The sequence below is a fragment of the Schistocerca gregaria genome, chromosome 7, assembly GCF_023897955.1.
Source record: "Schistocerca gregaria isolate iqSchGreg1 chromosome 7, iqSchGreg1.2, whole genome shotgun sequence".
NCBI lineage: Eukaryota > Metazoa > Arthropoda > Insecta > Orthoptera > Acrididae > Schistocerca > Schistocerca gregaria.
In genome coordinates, this window is record NC_064926.1 from 355588279 (window position 1) to 355608182 (window position 19904).

General features: G+C 41.7%; 1 protein-coding gene across 1 annotated transcript in view; it reads right to left on the reverse strand.

Annotated features, from left to right (window-relative positions):
* LOC126281654 (leucine-rich repeat-containing protein 24-like) overlaps positions 1 to 19904 on the reverse strand; it is a 354700-nt gene that overhangs the window by 36500 nt on the left and 298296 nt on the right. The gene's annotated exons all lie outside the window — the stretch shown is intronic.

Sequence of the window (19904 nt, forward strand, 5' to 3'; positions counted from 1 at the left end):
AAACTAAAAGTAGACTAAAGTAGAATGTTAGTGGTGTGCATTGCAGAATGGCAAATCGTTTGCGACATACTGTATTTTGAGAAGTTTCTATGTCGACACTTGTAGATTACCTGTGGTAGCTTACACTAAGGAACAGCACAAGTGCATACACTAGTTATGTGGATTCTGACTAGTATCGACGCAGTTGATCATCCCAAGTTGTGTGCAAAATGACCACCGGCCGTGGCAATACATGTTTCCAGTCGGCTTGAAATGACTGCTGCGCACGTGCTAGCATTTCAGCGGAGATGTCCGAGCAGGGTGCAGTAATACGTCGTTGCATATCATCAGTTGTAGTTGATTGTCCTTGTAGAGAGCGTCTTTCAGCTTTCTCCACAAAAAAACGTCTACAGACCACCGAAGTACAATTCATTCAGTGAAAACTGGACATCAGTAGCACTTACCATGTCAGAAATATTTATGGTGAGAATTTTAGGTGATTCACTCTGTAGATTTTGCTGTTTAAAATGGAATTTAATTCACAAAAGACTGACATCTTCTCGATGAAAACACTAGTAGAATATTCACAGCTGCCAAGAGAAGTTTTGAAATATTTAGTGCCTTTCGCCACATCGTACCTCTGTGGATTAGTGTTGTCTTGGACATAAAATATTAGAAGAGAAAGATGCTTCAATCAGAAAATGATTTGGCAGTTTTTGTCTCAAAAACAGAACTACGATTTGACAAATTGCTATTGAATAAAGAAGCACAGTATTCTCATTCACATTTTTTAAATTTATTGTGGACCTACTGACCTTGCTTACTTTTATCTGACTAGATCGAACCCTTCACAGACATCGATGTTGTGACCCTACGAACAAAAACTGTTAAAAACAATAAAATGCCGATAAGATTCAATTGTTATTGTAAACAATAAAAATTAGGGACATAAGTGATTAATCATCAAATTGCTATTGTGTCGATAAAGCACCGAATATTTGCGTATAACCGCTGAATCATACCATTAATATTATTGACTTTACCCTTGATGGTATGGCTTATGCTCCGTGGAAAATAAATGACAATGGGGTAACACAACCCGTGGAAGAATGAATAGCGTATTTTTACATCTGTCTAATTATTACGATGAACGAATTACGGGCAAACCTTGCTTAACGAGCACTTTCTATCAAGAGTGATTCGCACAATGAGCAATGCACAATGTAATTTTGTAATACACCGAAGCGCTGAACGATCAGTGTTTCGAGTAACGAGCCTGTTCAGTACCTTACATTTAGCCTCCGTTAAAGATTTCAAAACTACCTTACGACCTAGACAGATCTCTTCTGCAGTTGGAATTGGGCAATAAAGTAATCGCTGTTCCAGGACCTTCCGCCTTGTACAGTGGAAGCTGCGTCCAATGACAACGCCGCCTACAATGCAGAATTCAGTTATAGCATCAGCGACAATCCTCGCGTTGCAGTTGTTGATTCCCGTACCTCCACTCCAGCTTACGCGACGATGTAGCTAATTCTCTGCGACTACGGTGCAAACTCTCCTAACTTTGAAGACTGATACTAATTTACGGCACTCAAATACCTATTTATGAATTCAAATTTAGATTTGTCGTCGTTAACTACCACAAATTCAATAAAGCTGCCCATTAATCAATACACAGAGTGTTATTTCATTTAACTATCCCTGTTTTAAGCCATCATTTTGAAGAGTGGGCAAAGACAAATATATTTCGAAAATTTTTTGTTGCCATAAAAGGATGCACAGTATTGTATATTATACTATTATTTTATAAATTGTTTTAATTTTCTTTTTCGGAATGGAACACATTATCGTATTTTTACGTGAATCTCTACAGAAAAATACGTTTCGCGTAATGAATGTTATGCAGACTCAGAATCAAATTATGTTCTTAAGTGACGTCGCACTGCATATTCAAATCTAAAGAAGTAGTTTTTTTTCCTCAGAGTTACTTACTGGATCGTGTTCAGTTAGTTATCGATCGATTCCTGAAAACTTTGTCAGGGTTTTCGTTTATTCGTAGTTAATACGGTTTATTTATTATAAAACAGTTTACATTCTTTTGTGTTCAGAATTAACGTTAAACGGGGAATTACGTTATTGTAATACAACATCAGTCTCACATTCCTTAGGCCTATGTTTTTGTATTACGAAACCCTACGTATTCAGCCATTCATTGGACTTGTTGTTTCATGTACTTCCATCCAATTCATAGGAAGACAACATGTATATTTAATTAATAGTGAGAATATTTGGTATATGTCATTACAAATTATTGACCTAGTCTTTTAGGAGATTTTTTTAAAAATAACTCATCACAATGACGATGATTCACCGCACGGCGAAGACAGTTAACAACAGGAAGGAAATGAGAAGAGAACCAGGCAACAACAACGACGATGTTGTGGGAATACCGACCAAGCCACAGAGCTACGAAAATAGGAACGTCAACAGGCAGTGTATCAGGTACAATCTGAGGTGAGCTCAAGAGTCCCAGGTCCATTCGGTAGGAACTACTGTGCTGCGTGCTTTCTGTTGCCGCTGTCATTCCTAGCGATCTGGTATTTGGTTCAAAGCGCGGTTACTGCAATGCATTCCAGCAACGGTGCTGCGATGTCTTCACGTGAACTGTGTGTGTTTTGTTGCAGCCATTTTGTACCACATTTCAGTGTGGGTATATTTCAAATGCATCTGCACGAATTTTTCTAGATCCGAGTGGTATTTTTTACCACAGCAGATGATCGTCACGAAAATTAAGTTTGTCAGTACTGCACAAAACTCTGCCCTCACACCTCCGTTTCTTCCTGCAAATTAATGTGGTCCTTCCCTTCGCCGCGCAAATCTCTGGAGTTGAATGGTTTCAAATGGCTCTGAGCACTATGGGACTTAACATCTGAGGTCATCAGTCCCACAGAACTTAGAACCACTTAAACCTAACTTACCTAAGGACATCACACACATCCATGCCCGAGGCAGGATTCGAAACTGCGACCGTAGAAGTCCCGTGGATCCAGGCGGAAGCGCCTAGAACCGCTCGGCCACCAACGGCCGGCTCTAGAGTTGAATTTTGAATATAGTCTGTACAGGACTTAGTGAACCTCGCCGCTCTAGTTCAGTTCCGCAGATGCGGGAAGAATTCGATAGACATCGTGTCACTTCTCAATGCTGGAAGTCTCTGCGTATTTGAGGCTTTCAACATGTTTAAATTAAATTTTTATTCATTACTTAAAATAAGTACTACATCTGAACGTGAGCCATTTTACGATGTGCTTTCACAAAACCTTGTCACTTCCGTGTGGTATTTCTACCAGAGTAGGTGATCGTTATGAAACATATGTTATCGGCTGAGCAGGTGATCGCTATGAAACGGATGTTATCGACCACGCTGTAAATGCGGGTTGTATCACTGAAAGTGATTAAACTGAAGTCACTTCTGTGACCACAATCCACCAAGGAAGACTTTTCACGATCCACAAATTGAAAAACACTGGTCTAGAGTACAGTGTGAGATTGTTTCTTACATATTTGCGTATCGTGTGTGTGGACGGAACGTGGGTACCAGCCATGTATTCAACGAAAGGGACGTGAGCAAACCGCCTAAAAACCACTTCCACGCTGGCGAGCACACCGACCCCAGTCGTTCATCCACCGGGCGAATTGCACCCAGTTCCGTCGCTTCCTTCGGTGTCCCGGAAGCAGACCTTTCACCGCGCTCTGCTCTATTTCTGTTTGATTCCTCGTCGTCTTTATCCTTTGGAGAGACCGGTTCTCTCTGGACGTCGCATGATGTCTCTTGAAGCCTGTCGATGAAAACTCATCATGTCCAACTCCTTGACCGAACGCGCTGAACTAAAGCGCCGGCTGCGGGAGGGTATCGTGAAGAAAGTTGAAAGACTGTTAATTAAAATGGCATCGCAAAGGCCGGTACGATGAAGGAATTTTCAAGTGAGCAGTGTATAAAAATGTTAGCTTGCGCGTATCAGAGTGTACACAGAATTCGCCGTATCAGTGAAAGCTATGTGTAAATGCGATGCGAATAGCTCCAGTTTGAGAATAAACAGACTCCAGAGCTACATTTATGTATAAAGTAAATATGAGAAATTTCAGACTTCTGTATCAGCAGAGCTGCAAGTACCAATATTTACACTATATTGGGGAGAGAGCGCCTGTATCTCAATGGAAGTATGGGTTTCCACGATATTACGTTTTTCTGGTAGATGTTTATCACATCAACTTGAGAAGACATCAGTGGCACAACAAACTGGTGTTAATGCAGTATTAGTCAGTGTACGTTTAAAGAAACTTTACGTGCAAACCTCTCATGAATATTTAGATTTTTGTTAAGTCCATTATCTTGTATTAGGTGTGTTGTAAGAAATCGTGAGCGACACTGAAATGTTAATACATTAATTTGCTGTCTACATGTCATGAAAAAGGTTATAGTTTAATACAGATGTGTTTAATTATTCCTACCATTGCACTATAAAGTCGCAAGGAATTTTGAGGAAACATTTTTTATCGGGGCGTGAACTGATGAATTCGTTGAATGTTATCAGTCCCGCAAATGCAACAGTGCAGATAATATGTGTGTATTGTACGTTCCAGCCTGTTATTTATAACGAGAGTTATGTAGCTCTTTTGCACTGGCTAACTGTAGTGCTCCTGTAGGTCGCGGTATTTATTCGGGCTATAAAACACGCACTTCAGTTAGCCTTTGTGTCAAAAGTGCAGATCACAGAATTGCATTTTTTATCCTTGTAGAGAGAAAACAAAATTCATTCCTGTTATAGTGCAGATAAGAACAGAAACGCTAAAGTTAAGCCTAATTTTATAGTCATTGTGATACCTAAATATGCTATTAAGGACAGTTGTTCTACTCTTTCAGTTCTACCGTCAGACTTTTGTCATCGAGGAATCGCACCCTTGGATGAAGTCTCAAAATAAATAAATAAATAAATAAATAAAATAAAAAAATAAAAAAATATGACTACGAAGTCGTTAATTACACCACAGAATAGCTGATCATCTTCGCCATATATTCAGCGCTTCAACACAGAATTATAAACTGCTTGCAGAGATTTCAACATTAAGCAGAACGTAGGGCGTTGGGACGGAAGAAACAGAGACGTGGATATACATATCTTAAGGTATGTTTACATCTGACACTTTCATCATAAAATTTTATAATCTGTAATAAATGTCCGGCCCGCTTATATACGTTTACATCTAACAGAAATAGCATCAGACATTCAGATGTGTCCTGTGTAGTACATATGTTTCATTCTGCTTTTCATGTTGAAAGCTTCGAAACGCAAAATCGCCGCCTGTATAATTATTCCAGAGGTATTAGAAAATAAGATAAAACGTTCTGAGTGGGTTTGCGAGTGGATTTTGAGACGTGAAAATTTCGGTGCCTGCAATTAGTGTGTGAGCTCCGTACCGAGGATCCAGAGCAGTTTTCAAATTTTCAATAATAAAACCAGCTAATTTCGAAAAACCGATTCACTGATATCCAAGCAGAACGACTTGCTGTAGCTTGATGGAATAGCATTGTTTGAAGAGTATTGTCTGAAACTGGACATTATATGTTTGCAGGTGATTCTAACGGAAGCCTAAGTTATTTATTCAAAATAGCGAACTGTACGATAATCCTCACTGCTCCTGAAAAATGCACAGCAGTTTTGTCAGCATTGAAGAAGGTTACAATAAAGTAATTGTTGTCGAATAGATCACAAAGTACACTCACTTTCAGTCAAAATGGAAGCCTTTTGGTAGTTGTAGATTTATGCGAAGTTTATTCGGACTTAAGGTGTGACCGGTAGTGAAATGGAACTACAGTGGAAATCCGACGATGGTTTGCACTGATTTGTTAGAAAGCGTCTCTAGTATGCCGAACGATCACATCACGTTACTCTTTTCAGTTCTGAACACAAAGAGAGAATGTAGAGATAACAAGAATATAGTGTCTCCCTTCAAGTATGAGTGATGTGGGAGATTTCGCCCGATTTCATGCAGCCCACAAAACGTAACGGTCACGCGTTTCCTTCTTCATGACAATTCTCAGCCGGACACTGCAGGGGAAATGAGGAAGTTGCTGCAGCATATTAGATGGAAAGCTTTTGATCACCCACCATACAGCCCGCACTGGGCCCCACTCTGATTTTCATCTCTGCTCGAGTGAATCGCTGGTTATGAAGACAACGTTTTGGCACAGACTGTCGCTTCAGATCAGCATAGGGAATTGGCAGGAAGCAAAAGCGGCTGCAATCTGTGGTGAAGGTATTGGAAATTTGGTACAGTGCTGCGACGAATGTCTAAGCCGGAGAGGATACTTTCTAGAGAAGCAGCTGGGAGGTATAGCTAACTGTTTCAAATAAAACATTTTTCATTTTCGCTGTGGTTTCCATTCTGCGATTGATTGGACCTCATTTTCCAAAAATCCCTCCTATATTGTTCAGAACTGCTTGGTGATTCGTACAATCTACTCTCCGAATCTATCGAATTCCAATTATTGTAGCTACGAGAAGCATGATTTGGTAAGAGCTCATCATTCGTCTCCAATATGACGGCGTGAATTTTCTTTTCATTTTTTACGTAAGTATCCGGAAGAGAGACCGCTCATTTCAGCTGTAACATATTTTCCTAAAACACATACTGATACTCTCTTTCGTTCAACTTTTAACTAGTCTTTTCTTGTGACCAATGTTTACTTGAAACTTTTTGTTCAGTGCTAGAAAAACAAACGAGCAGCCAACTTCAACATCTGTTGGACGAGAGACGAGATTTAACTTGCAATTAAACGATGTTTGGATCTACTGGGCCGGATGAGTCCACACGTATCACTGGTAGTGTGTGTGTGTGTGTGTGTGTGTGTGTGTGTGTGTGTGTGTGTGTGTGTGTGTGTTTGTGTGTGTGTGTGTGTGTGTGTGTGTGTATGTGTGTCAGACAAAATTAGTGTCTAATGTAAATAATGAAGAAATTTATGTCATATATATACAGGGTGAAGAAAAATTCACGCTCTCGCTTTTTGCAGCGCGATTCCTCGCATACTAGCAAAGCAAAAATGTCTTTCACAAAATTTTGTCCTGCTCGTATTTCCGGCAGTAAATGGGCGTTAAAGGTTGGCAATCTGACAACACTGTCATCACAAGTGCGGTTACTGCCTCTTTCAACATATAGGAGTACTGCTGTGGAGTTCGTGCAGTGGATAGCGTTCTGGGTTAGCATAAAGGAGTCGTAGGTTCGTTTCTGGGTCGAGGCGTATTTCTGTTTATTTGCCTATGTCACTCTGCCCTATAATACTGTTGCACACATCGTTTTTAAGCGTCAATTACAAGACATTTACATAGTACATGTTTGAAAATTATTTGTGAAGTAAGTTGGTAGCCCTTCTTGTGATGTAAGGCCGTAACCAAACGTTATACCTGAACGTGTCAAGAATAATAATTCGTACCAATCATGGGGACCATATGGGGAATGTATACAGATAACAGAATTGGAGCTAGTACATGCAGTGATGTGAAATTATTCACGTCCATGACGCGTAAAAGGCTGCTTTAAATGCTGACCAGTGAATACGACTGTTATTTCATTTCTGTGTTCGTTGTGTGTAAGTGCAAATGTTTCGTAGAAGACTCACTGTTATCGCTGTATGACGATTAAGTCACGAGATACCGTGCAACTTCATTTAGCAAATAAAAACAAATACGCCTAGCCCCAGAATCCAACCCTGACCTCTTGTACGCTAACCCAAATTTGATTTCTGTGTTGCCAGACTGCCAGTCTTTAACGTCCATTTACTGGCTTCAATATGCGCAGGACTAAATTTTGTGACAGACATTGTTGTACTGCTAGTATGTGAGGAAGTCCGAAAGCGCTAGTTTTTGTTCATGAGGTATATATTTTTATTCTTCACTATAAACATTACACACTATTTCTTAGGTGCAAAATGTACATTTACAAATAAAAAACACTGTGTAGAGAGAGAGGGAGAGAGAGAGAGATAAAGATAGAGAGAGTGGGATGGGGCGACGGAGGGAGACCGAGAGAGAGAGAGAGAGAGAGAGAGAGAGAGAGAGAGAGAGAGAGAGAGAGACGGAATGGGGGAGCGAGGGAAGGAGGTGTGAGAGAGAGGAGTGCGAGAGGGAGACCGAGAGAGATGGACGGAAGGAAGGGAGGGCAGAGACAGAGAGAGAGGTAGTAGAGGTAAGAGGGGCGATGGCGATTGAGGAGAGAGGTGATTGAGAGGACGTAGTCGAAGCGAGTCTTTAGGAGGAGAAAGAAGCCGAAGGAAGTAAAGTCTTCGCCAAACAGAAGAGAGCAGCAGCCGAGCAGCCAGTAAAAGTGAAAGTGGAGGACTACTGGAGCACCACTCGGACGGCAGAGCGGCGGTCCAGCCCAGTCAACACGCTAACTCCGAGAGCGAGCTACGGACACTTAAGAACGCCCCAGACGGGAGCGGGCACGGAGAGGATTTACGGCGAAGTGGTTCGCAGCTGTTTATAAAGAGGCACTCAGAGTAGTTGTCCTGGAGATGGAAACTCCAGTCTGATGACAGTGTGAGCCTCCAGAAATGTAAACTCGCTGCTATATAGGCACATGCATGAACCTCCCTCGAGTGATCGAATTTTTAATTTTTCCTTCTTGTAGATACTCGATATATGAAAAAACCAATAATACTGGGTGTTTGTCTACCAAAGTTTTTCTGTTTTTTAAACAACATTATGCCCTTCAGAGTAGTTCCTTTTGACAACTATACAGCGGCGGAGTCGTTGTTTCAAGTCTAGGTAGCAGCGCTGAAAGCCTTCAACTGGTAGGACCTTTAAGATGTCGTTCACATTCCTTTTAATCTTCTCCAGAGTCCCAAAATTATGTCCTTTTCAGCTTTTCAATTTCTAGAAAACAGAAAAGTCTCAAAAACTCGTATCAGGTGAATACGGGGGCTCTGGAACATCAGGAATGTGTTTTGAGGTCAAAAATTCCGTGAATTAAGGTCGTGTGACATGGGTCGTTGTCATGATGCACCATCCACTTGTCTGCAATGTCCCGTCTCACTCGATTCATCCTTTTCCTTATCCTTTCAAGGACATCTGTGTATAACACTTGGTTGACATTTTGTCCAGAAGGAGCAAATTCTGCACGCACGATACTCCTACTGTCGAAAAAAGCAGATCAGCAATGTTTTGATCGTTGATTTGCTAATTTGAACGAGGTTCATGTTCAACGTGTTCCCGGCGTTCCAAAAGTGATTTGTGTCAGCGAAAAACTTGTGCTCTCGGTAAGGAATGTTCCCCATGGCCTTGTCTGAAATTTTCGAAGGTCACACTTGAGGATTTCCCACGTTTAACACAAAGCTAGATCGCATTTCTCTGAATTAGGTTGTCCCATTTTCCTAGCACACAACAAAAACACAACTTCACTGATGGTGCTCTTAAAAATCGCCTGATGTCTGTACGGAGTTGAAACTGAGACTCAGCATCTGGAAGGGATGAACACACCGGTCTACATAAGTAGAACAACACACTGTTGCCATATCATTCGCAGTTTTGGCATTCCCATTACGTTTCTCGCACTACTCATTAGACGATCCTTTATAATGGAAAAAAAATTGTCAAACGTAAAAGAGTAAACACTGAGGGCAGCACGACATGTCATATGTTTATTATTGGCGACGATCTTCTAGTTGTAGATGACAATCAACACAGGCTGCAATTCAGGATTACTCAGACTACAAATCAATGGACGAAGAAGAAGTACTGGCATTCACAAGCAGTCAGTCTCCAAAGCTTCTGATCAGTGTTTCTGGGTGCCATGCGGAGGATCTGGGTTCGATTCTCGTTACTGCCAGGGGATTTTCTTTGGTTGGAGGACTGGAATGGGATGCATTCAGACTCGTGATGGCAAGTGTGGAACTGCTTGATTGGGAAGCAATGGCTCGAAGTTTGCCGACCCACACCCCTCCATACAGCGTGCGAGTGCCGCCCTTGGCAGATGACGACACGGCAGTCGGTCGGTCCCGATTGCCTCAACTGAGCCAGCAGGCACAGTTGGCTATTTTGGCTTTGAATTCACATATGCTGAAATAGATAAAAAGTAGCTTCTGCTAATAAGTCAGTCGAACTAATTCCTCACTGCAGCTATTCTGGATGTAAAAGTCAGTGATAACTACGACAACGAGCTAAGCTAATCGTTGCCAGAACAGTTAAACGTATTCTTAAATAAAAAGAGACACAATATTCAAATTTTATACAATTATGGCTCTACCAGTTCTACTCCATTACAGTGAAACATCGGTAGTTACCCAAAAGGACGAAAAAGCAGCAGATAAATCTTTGTATCAATCATAGGATATAAGTTATTCGATAAGAATGATCAGAGAACAGCTTAATGTTATTAGTGTTTATGATAACACCAAAGGTAGCAGGAAGAAGTGGAAAAAGCATTAAAATAGGGTGAGGGGCAGCTGACATCCAAAAAAGTGTTCACCTAAATTAAAGTTCTACGATGAGTAAGAATACTTAAACAGAGAAGAAGAATCGAAAATAACAGGCTTCAACACAAACAAAGTCTGAGAAACTTGGTTACTAAGAGAAATGGCCACTCAAAGCACATATTCGTCATTAATGAGATTCAAAAGAACTGGCCGGTACTTCTGAGAGCTCCAGCTGAACACAAATATAAAAATAAATAAGAAATAACTGAAAGACTGGTGTTGGCAAAAATGCTGTATGGCGAATTTATATTAACGGAAATTCTCAGTTCTGAGATAGATGTTGCACTTAATAAGTTAACCGAGGTTTTCATTCGGTAACATACCCCCAGCGAATACCACCCAGCTGCTCCCCAGTAACTAGAACAAACATAGTAGCAGCGCCCATAACACGCACAACAACTGCAGTTAATCAGGGCCCGAAATAAGAAATGATGAAGTTCGTTGCCCTTTGTGTGATGAGGGACAGACAAGAATCGCAGAAAAGGCAAGTGTGAAGAAGGAAATCGATTGCAACATTTTCGAAGGATCCTTTTCGCCTTATTTGATTTTGGGAAGTCGGGAAAAATATGTATCAGGGTTACAGAAAGTATATTTGCAGCCCTGCTTCCGAGAACAAGTGAAGTGATTCGACTGCTGTACCAGCTCTCTCGATGAGACACTATCTTCGCTTATACTTACACAGCATCAAGAGAGGTTTTTAAAACCTTTGACATGAATCTGTCTTTTGTACGGACGGAAAGGCATCGAGTAAAAAAGAAGTATTATCCGGCATTCCCCAATGAAGTGTTATAGGCCCTTTATTGTTCCTTATCTATATTAACGACATAGTAGACAATCTGAGTAGCCGTCTTAGATTGTTTGCAGGTGATGGTGTCAATTACCGTCTTGTAAAGTCATCAGATGATCAAAACTACTTGCAACATGATTCAGATAAGATATCTGTATGGTGCAAAAGTGTGAAGTTATTTACATGAGTACTGAAAGAAATCAGCTAAATTTCGATTACGCGATAAGTCACACAAATCTGAAGGCTGTAAGTTCAACTAAATACTTAGAAATTGCAATTACAACTAACCTAAATTGGAACGATCACATAGATAATATTGTGGGTAGAGCAAACCAACGACTGCGATTCATTGGCAGAACACTTAGAAGGTGCAACAGGTCTCCTAAAGAGACTGCTTATACCACGCTTGTCCGCCCTATTCTGGAGTACTGCTGTGCTGTGTGGGATCCGCATCACGTGGGACTGATGGATGACATCGAAAAAATACAAAGAAAGGCAGCTCTTTTTGTATTATTGCGAAACAGGGGAGATAGTGTCATAGAAGTGATACGTGAATTGCAGTGGCAATCATTAAAACAAAGGCGTTTTTCGTTGCGATGAGATGTTCTCATGAAATTTCAATCACCAGGTTTCTCCTTCGATTGCGAAAACATTCTGTAGGCGCCCACCTACATAGGGAGTAATGATCATCACGATAAAATAAGAGGAATCAGGGCTCGCACAGAAAAATTTAAGTTCTCGTTTTTCCCGCGTGCCGTGCGAGTGTGGGGCGGTAGAGAGACAGCTTGATGGTGGTTCATTGAACCCTCTGCCAGGCACTTTATTGTGAATAGCAGAGTTCTCACGAAGATGTAGATGTACCTCCTCACTGCCAATATCGCAGAATGTCAATCTTGCACTATGATTTACTTCAATCTCAAGATGGGATAACTGCTTAATTGGATTATACAATACACGGCTAAGCACTACTTTTTATTGAAGACAATGTATTTCCGTCCAGCATCAGACCACTTTAAGGTTTCTTGTATCAAAAGGTGAAATGAGACAATAAGTGAATAGAATTCTATTTGTTCTTTCTTTTGGGTCATTAGCCATGTGACTGGTTTGATGTGGCCCGCCACGAATTCCTCTCCTGAGCCAAACTTCCATCTCAGAGTAGCACTTGCGACCTAAGTGGTCAGTTATTTGTTGGATGTATTCCAATCTCTGCCTCCCTCTACAGTTTTATTCCATCTGCAGCTCCCTCTAGTATCATGGAAGTTATTCCCTGATTGCCTTTCGTCCTGTACCTTCGTCTTCTTCTCAGTGTTTTCATTATTTTCCTTTCCTCGTCGATTATTCGGGAAACCTCCTCATTCCTTACTGTATCAGTTTTCCTAATTTCCAACATTGTTCAGTAGAAGCAACATCCCACATGCTTGGATTTCCCACAGTCCATGTCTCTCTGAGTTACAAACCTGTGATCCAAACACATGTTCATCAAATTAAGGCCTATGTTTGTTACTAGAAGACTTCTCTTGGCCAACAACTCGCTTTTCGTCAGTACCAATCTGCTTCTTGTGTCATCCTTCCTATGTCCGTCACGGGTTATTTTGTTGCCTAGGCAACACTATTCCTTTACCTTTATACACTTCGTTATCACTATCCTGATATTTTCTCGGAGTTCTCATTTAAAATACTTCTCATTAGTTTCAATTTTCTCCGATTTATTCTCTATCCGTATTCTAAACTCATTAGACTGTTTATTCCATTCAGCAGATTCTGCAATTTTTCTTCATGTTACTGGGGATACAAATGTCATCAGCGAATCTTATCATTAATATCCTTTCATTTTTAATTTAAATTCCACTGTCGAACCTTCCTTATATCCGTTAGCGCTTCTTCGAAGTATATTCTGAACGGCAGTGGCGAAAGACTACATCTCTGTCTTACATCCTTTTTAAGACGAGCTCGTCGTTTATGGTCGTCCACTTCTTGGCTCTTGTACATATTGTATATTACCCGTCTCTCCCTATAGCTTACCCTATTTTTCTCAAAATTTCGATCATTTTGCACCATTTTACATAGTCGAAGGCTTTTTCCAGGTCGACGAATCCTATGAACGTATCTTGATTTGCCTTTAGACCTTCTTCCACTATCAACCGCAACGTCAGAAAAGACTGTCTGATGCCTTTATCTTTCCTAAAACCAAACTGATAGAGATTGTAATACATCCAGAAATAATTCATGACGAGGGTTGTTTGGAGGAAGAGACCAAACAGCAAGGTTATCGGTCTTATAGGATTGGGGAAGGATGGGGAAGGAAGTCGGCCGTGCCCTTTCAAAGGAATCATCCCGGCATTTGCCTGGAGCGATTTACGGAAATCACAGAAAACCTAAATCAGGATGGCCGGTCGCGGGATTGAACCGTCGTCCTTCCAAATGCGAGTCCAGTGTGCTAACCACCGCGCCACCTCGCTCGGTCATGAAGAGGGGAGAAGTGCTGCCTTGAAATGGAGTGGTTTACACAGGTGAGTAATTCACGGTAGGCTGCATCAACCAGTGAGAAGAGTGATGACTCGGACAAGAGGAGAGCAAAGGAAATGATACAGAGCACTGTTGTGGCTTCGAAAGCTTTGTTGATGAGATGCCCAAGTACTATAAGGGTAGATATTGTGACCGTGGACGAAAGTTATTAGTATGTTTTTTAAAGTGCTCTGCTTTTGAATAACAGTCATCACCACCATGTTACTATCGAACATGTAATAAAGTGTGGTATTTTCGTCATTATAACCATTGTTGCTAAGAAGGTTGTATTTTGTTATTGATAACAAAATGTTGAATACCCTATAGGCATGTCTCCGTGAGTCTGAGGTAGTCCACACATTTTCTGATCGTTTACCGTTATGAAATGTTTTTTTAGTTAGCTGCTATTTCATTTCACTTCTGAGACTGAAAGTGCCCGAAGTACTACTCTTGACATAACTACAGGGGATATGAGGACCGAGGGAACGGAAGTCCAATGTTTGAACAACATAATACATTTGTTCGTGTTTCTGCTACTGCCGACAAAGATGTCGATGCCTTGCCCTGGCCTGCACGTAGCCCGTATATGAACCCTGTGGAATACCGTTGGGGCGTGTTTATCGCAATGGGAGGCAGTTCGAGGATGTACGTGAGCTGAAAAGTGCGTTGCCAGAAGAGTGGGTGACAGTGTCACTGCAAGAACTACAAACCCTAACAAAATAAAGGCCGAAGAGAATCAGAAAGAACGGCGTTTGGACAAAGTAAAAATAATGCAATACCACAATAGGACAGTGAGTGGCTGTACACCAATTCCGCTAACGACTCGTTTTGCTATGCGAGCCATGAAAGACATTACATGATTCCGTCATGATTCTTCAAATCTTATTTGTATGTACTCTTCTCATAATAAATTGGATACAGTACGCAACAGACATTGTACTATTACTTGAACCCGTATTGTTTCTTACATAAACGATGATTCAATCGGTATGGTTTATCTAACCATAACATTTTATCAAGGCTTTTTATGTATAATCTCCTATTCACTCATTTTCTCAATGTACCATTGCCTTGTTGCCTGTTATGGCACATATTTTTACAAGTCCGTCAGGTTTAGGCTTATTTTTCTCCCATTCGTTTAGTTCCTTGTGTGTTAGCCATATTTCCATATCATTATTTGTTTTGCATAATTTACAGCAGCCAGCCTGATCACGTTTGTTCATTATTTCACTGCTTACGTTATTACACCCACATTTTAGATTCGTGATGGTGTTTATGTATTTCATCTTCCGTCACTCGAGCCCATAATGCGTAATACACGTAACCATTTACTTAACAAGGTATGTGCTACAATTAATTTTTATCAATGTCGTTACTGTTTCTAGCCCTTGTTCATTCATTTTACCTATGTGAAATTGACTTTTTTCCTGTAAAGGTCGCAGGCCGTTGTGGCCGAGCGGTTCTAAGCGCTTTAGTCCGGAACCGCACTGCTGCTGCGGTCGCAGGTGCAAATTCTGCCTCGGGCATGGATGTGTGTGATGTCCTTAGGTTTAAATAGTTCCAAGTCCAGGAGACTGATGACCTCAGATGTTAAGTACCACAGTGCTTAGAGCCATTTTAACCTAAAAAGGTCACATGTCGGAGACTTATTTAGCCTCTCGGCATAGAAGAACTCGTTCATATTGTATTATGTTCTTAAATGAGCGCTCGGACCAGTCTCTACAGATCAACTATATCTTCACTGATTACATCAGTTTACTTGCCTGTAAACGGCTGGCAGCTGCGAAGTACTGCCCCTCCAGACCTTCGGTGTGGCCCTCCATTCAGTTGAGGTCGGCGTCCCTACCGTGTGCCGGCACGGCGGCAGACAGTCTGAGTACAGCGTTTGTTCTCAGCTTCTGTTTCCTCCGTCCCATCCGCCCGAACGTTACATTTTAGGATCAGTTTGATTATTGGGCCCTCCCCTTTTTCCTAGTTCTGTCAACATGCAGTGATTTCGAGCAGTGGTTTGGAGCTCCTGCAGTGACAAGCCCGATCGCATATTATGTGTTACTAAATACAAATTGTAAGTTGTCTTCTTTTGGTAACTTGCTGTTCTATTTTTTACAGATATGTTGAATTATATTTGTTCCTCCTCTCTTCTGTACGTTACAGTTTCATACACCAGACGGAATTTTAAAATCCCCCCAAACCGGTCGTATACTGAAGCGCCAAAGAAACTGATATTCAAATACACAGATATGGAAACAGGTAGCTTACGGTGCTACGGTCGGCAACGCCTATGTACGACAAAAATTTTCTGCCGCAGTTGTTAGATCAGTTACTGGTGCTACAATGTCTGGGTATCAAGTGAGTTTAAAATAGGTGTTATAAAAGTCGCACGAGAGATTTGACGCAGCATCTTCGAGGCAGCGATGAAATAGCGATTTTCTCATACCACCATTTCACTAGTGTACTATGAATATCAGAAATCCGGTAAAACATCAAATCTGCTATTTCGCTGCGGCCGGAAGAAGATATTGTTAGAATAGGACCAAGAACGACTGAAGCGAGTCATTAAACCTGACAGAAGTTAACTCCTTCCGCAATCCGCAAATTACTGCAGATTTCAATACTGGGCCATCAGCAAGTGTCAACGTGCGAACCGTTCAACGAAACATCATCGATCCGAGGGCCCACTTGTGTTCCCTTGACGACTGCACGTCACAAAGATTTACGCCTCGCCTGGGCCCGAAAACACCGACATTTGAATGTTGATGACAGGAAACGTGTTTCCTGGTCGGACGAGTCTCGTTTCAAAATGTAACGAGCGGATGGACGTGTACGGGTGTGGGGACAACTACATGAATCCATGGGCCCTGCACCGAGCGAGGTGGCGCAGTGGTTAGACACTGGACTCGCATTCGGGAGGACGAAGGCTCAATCCCGCGTCCGGCCATCCTCATTTAGGTTTCCGTGATTTCCCTAAATCGCTCCAGGCAAATGCCGGGATGGTTCCTTTCAAAGGGCACGGCTGACTTCCTTCCCCGTCCCCTAATCCGATGAGACCGATGACCTCGCTGTCTGGTCTCCTTCCCCAAACCAACCAACCAACAAACCACCCATGGACCCTGCATGTCAGCAGTAGCCTGTTCACGCTGGTGGAGGCTCAGGTATTGTGTGGGGAGTGTGCATTTGGAGTGATATGGGTCCCCTGATACGTCTAGATAAGGTGACACATACGTAAGCATCCTGTCTGATCACCTGCATCCTTTCCTGTCCATTGAGCATTCCGACAGAACTGGGCAATTTCAGAGGGACAATAAGACATCCCACACCTCCAGAATTGCAGCAGAGTGGCTCCAGGAATACTATTCTGTGTTTAAACACATATACTGGCCACCACAATCCTCAGAAATGAACATTATTGAGCATATCTCTTATGCCTCCCAACGCGCCGTTCAGAAGAGATATTCGAAAATTGGGTGTCTGATTGGTGGTTTGCTTCAAAAGACGAACATTCCTATTGGCGTGGTGTCCACAAATTCCCAGAAAAGTGATCAAAATATATAGAAAGCAATGATCAGTACTTTGAATAAAATGTTTTTAATTTTCAGTTCTAAATTAGTGTTTAATTTTCACAAAAAAAGGCTCTTTTCATACCGGTACCCATGGTAGTTTTCTTAGGTACCCTGTTATTATAGTTATTGCCTATAGTGTAGGTAGTATTTCTGACGCAGGGTTTAAACAGCGAGAGTTAGTATAAAGACGTTTCCATACCTTAACAAGGAGAAATTGTGGTTGTAGACTTGAGCGCAGAGGTAATGGGGTCAGGAATGTCATATAAATGAGTCCTCGTGCAATTACTGGGTGTACCGGTATGAAATGAGCGTTTTTTTTTTTGTCCAAATGAAACACTAATTTTGAACTGAAAATTAAAAACATTTTATTCATAGTACTGACCATTGCTTTCTATACATTTTGATCACCTTTCTGGCAGTTTGTGGACACCACGCCAATAGAAATGTTCGTCTTTTGAAGCAAACCACCAATCAGACACCCAATTTTCGACTTATTCGTAGGAATCGAATTTTTCCTCAGCCAATGCGTGTCCTATTGATGAAAACAAATGGTAGTCGGAAGGGGCCAAGTCTGTTGAATAAGTCGGTGAGGTAGCAGCTCTCAGCCAAGTGTTTTGATTGTATCCTGAACCAGTTTTGCTTTGTGTGCAGGTGCATTGTCGTGAAGAAACATTACTTTGCCCCGTCTTCTTATCCATTCTGGTCCGTTTTTTATCACTGCATAGTTCAAATTGATCGTTTGTTGTCTGTAGCGATTAGTATTTCCAGTTTCACCGGGTTTTAGAAGCTCATGATACACCGCACATTTCTGATCCCACCAAACACAGAGCATTGTCTTCTTGCCGAATCGATCTGGTTTTGCAATCGATGTTGATGGTTGTACCGGATTAACCCATGATTTTTCCCGATTAGGATTCTTAAAATAAATCCGTTTCTCATCGCCAGTAACAATTCGATGCAAAATTGATTTTTTTTCATGTCTATGAAGAAAAATTTGACAAATGTTTTTTCGGTTATCCATCTGTCTTTCATTCAATTCATGTGTCACCCATTTTCCACACTTTTGAATCTTTCCCATGGCTTTCAAACGGTCAGAAATTGTCTGCTGTGCAACATTTAGCATTGCCGCCATTTGATTCTGACTCAAAGTATCATCTTCATCCAATATTGCTTGCAATTCGGCGTCTTCGAACTTTTTTGGTGGTCTTCAAGGTTCTTCATTTCTTACATCAAAATCATTATTTGTGAACCGTTGAAACCATCTTTTGCATGTTGCTTCTGATAGAGCACGATAACCATATGCCTCGAGAAACATTCGATGCGACTCTGCAGCACTTTTTATCAAATGAAAACAAAAAATTAATGCTTTCCGCAAATTGTTGTATTCTCCAACAGTTTATTGAACGTAACTTCTTCTACAATGCAATAGCTGGCTCTACAATAGATAAGACGTCCGTCGATCTAGCCGGAGATGTGGGCCTCTCGGTCGGCTGGTACTTCGATCGGCGCTGCAGTATAGAGGCTTCGGTGATATCTTCTCGGAGACTCTGCTATCTCGGTTGCCATTAGCAGTAGACGAAGGCTGGTCTGCCTTCGACCGGCCGGGCCTATTCAGGGTGTTACAAAAAGGTACGGCCAAACTCTCAGGAAATATTCCTCACACACAAAGAAAGAAAATATGTTATGTGGACATGTGTCCGGTAAAGCTTACTTTCCGTGTTATAGCTCATTTTATTTCTTCTCTTCAAGTCACATTAATCATGGAATGGAAACACACAGCAACAGAACGTACTAGCGTTTGTTACAGGAAATGTTCAAAATGTCCTCCGTTAGCGTGGATATATGCATCCATCCTCCGTCGCATGGAATCCCTGATGCGCTGATGCAGCCCTGGAGAATGGCGTATTGTATCACAGCCGTCCACAATACGAGCACGAAGAGTCTCTACATTTGGTACCAGTGTTGCGTAGACAAGAGCTTTCAAATGTCCCCATAAATGAAAGTCAAGAGGGTTGAGGTCAGGAGATCGTGGATGCCATGGAATTGGTCCACATCTACCAATCCATCGGTCACCGAATCTGTTGTTGAGAACCGTACGAACACTTCGACTGAAATGTGCAGGAGCTCCATCGTGCATGAACCACATGTTGTGTCGTAGTTACCCTCCTTCAATTGGGCCAACTGGAGGTGAATCGAGGAAGTACAGTACATACTGACAAAACTAAAATGAGCTCTAACATGGTAATTAAGCGTTTCCGGACATATGTCCACATACCGTGTTTTCTTTATTTCTGTGTGAGGAATGTTTCCTGAAAGTTTGGCCGTACTTTTTGTAACACCCTGTATAGTGAGTTGGAGCCAATAGAAACCCGGCGTAGCAATCCGTGGCCGGATATGTCGCGTCGCCCTATGCAAGGAAAGGTTCCTATTAGTCGACTGGAATCTTCGGCGTGTTTACCTGATGTCTTCGCCTGTTTGGCTGTTGGTTTGTTTCTCACGTAGCGTGGCTGTTATGTGTTGCTGCCTGCCCTTTAGGGGAACCCGA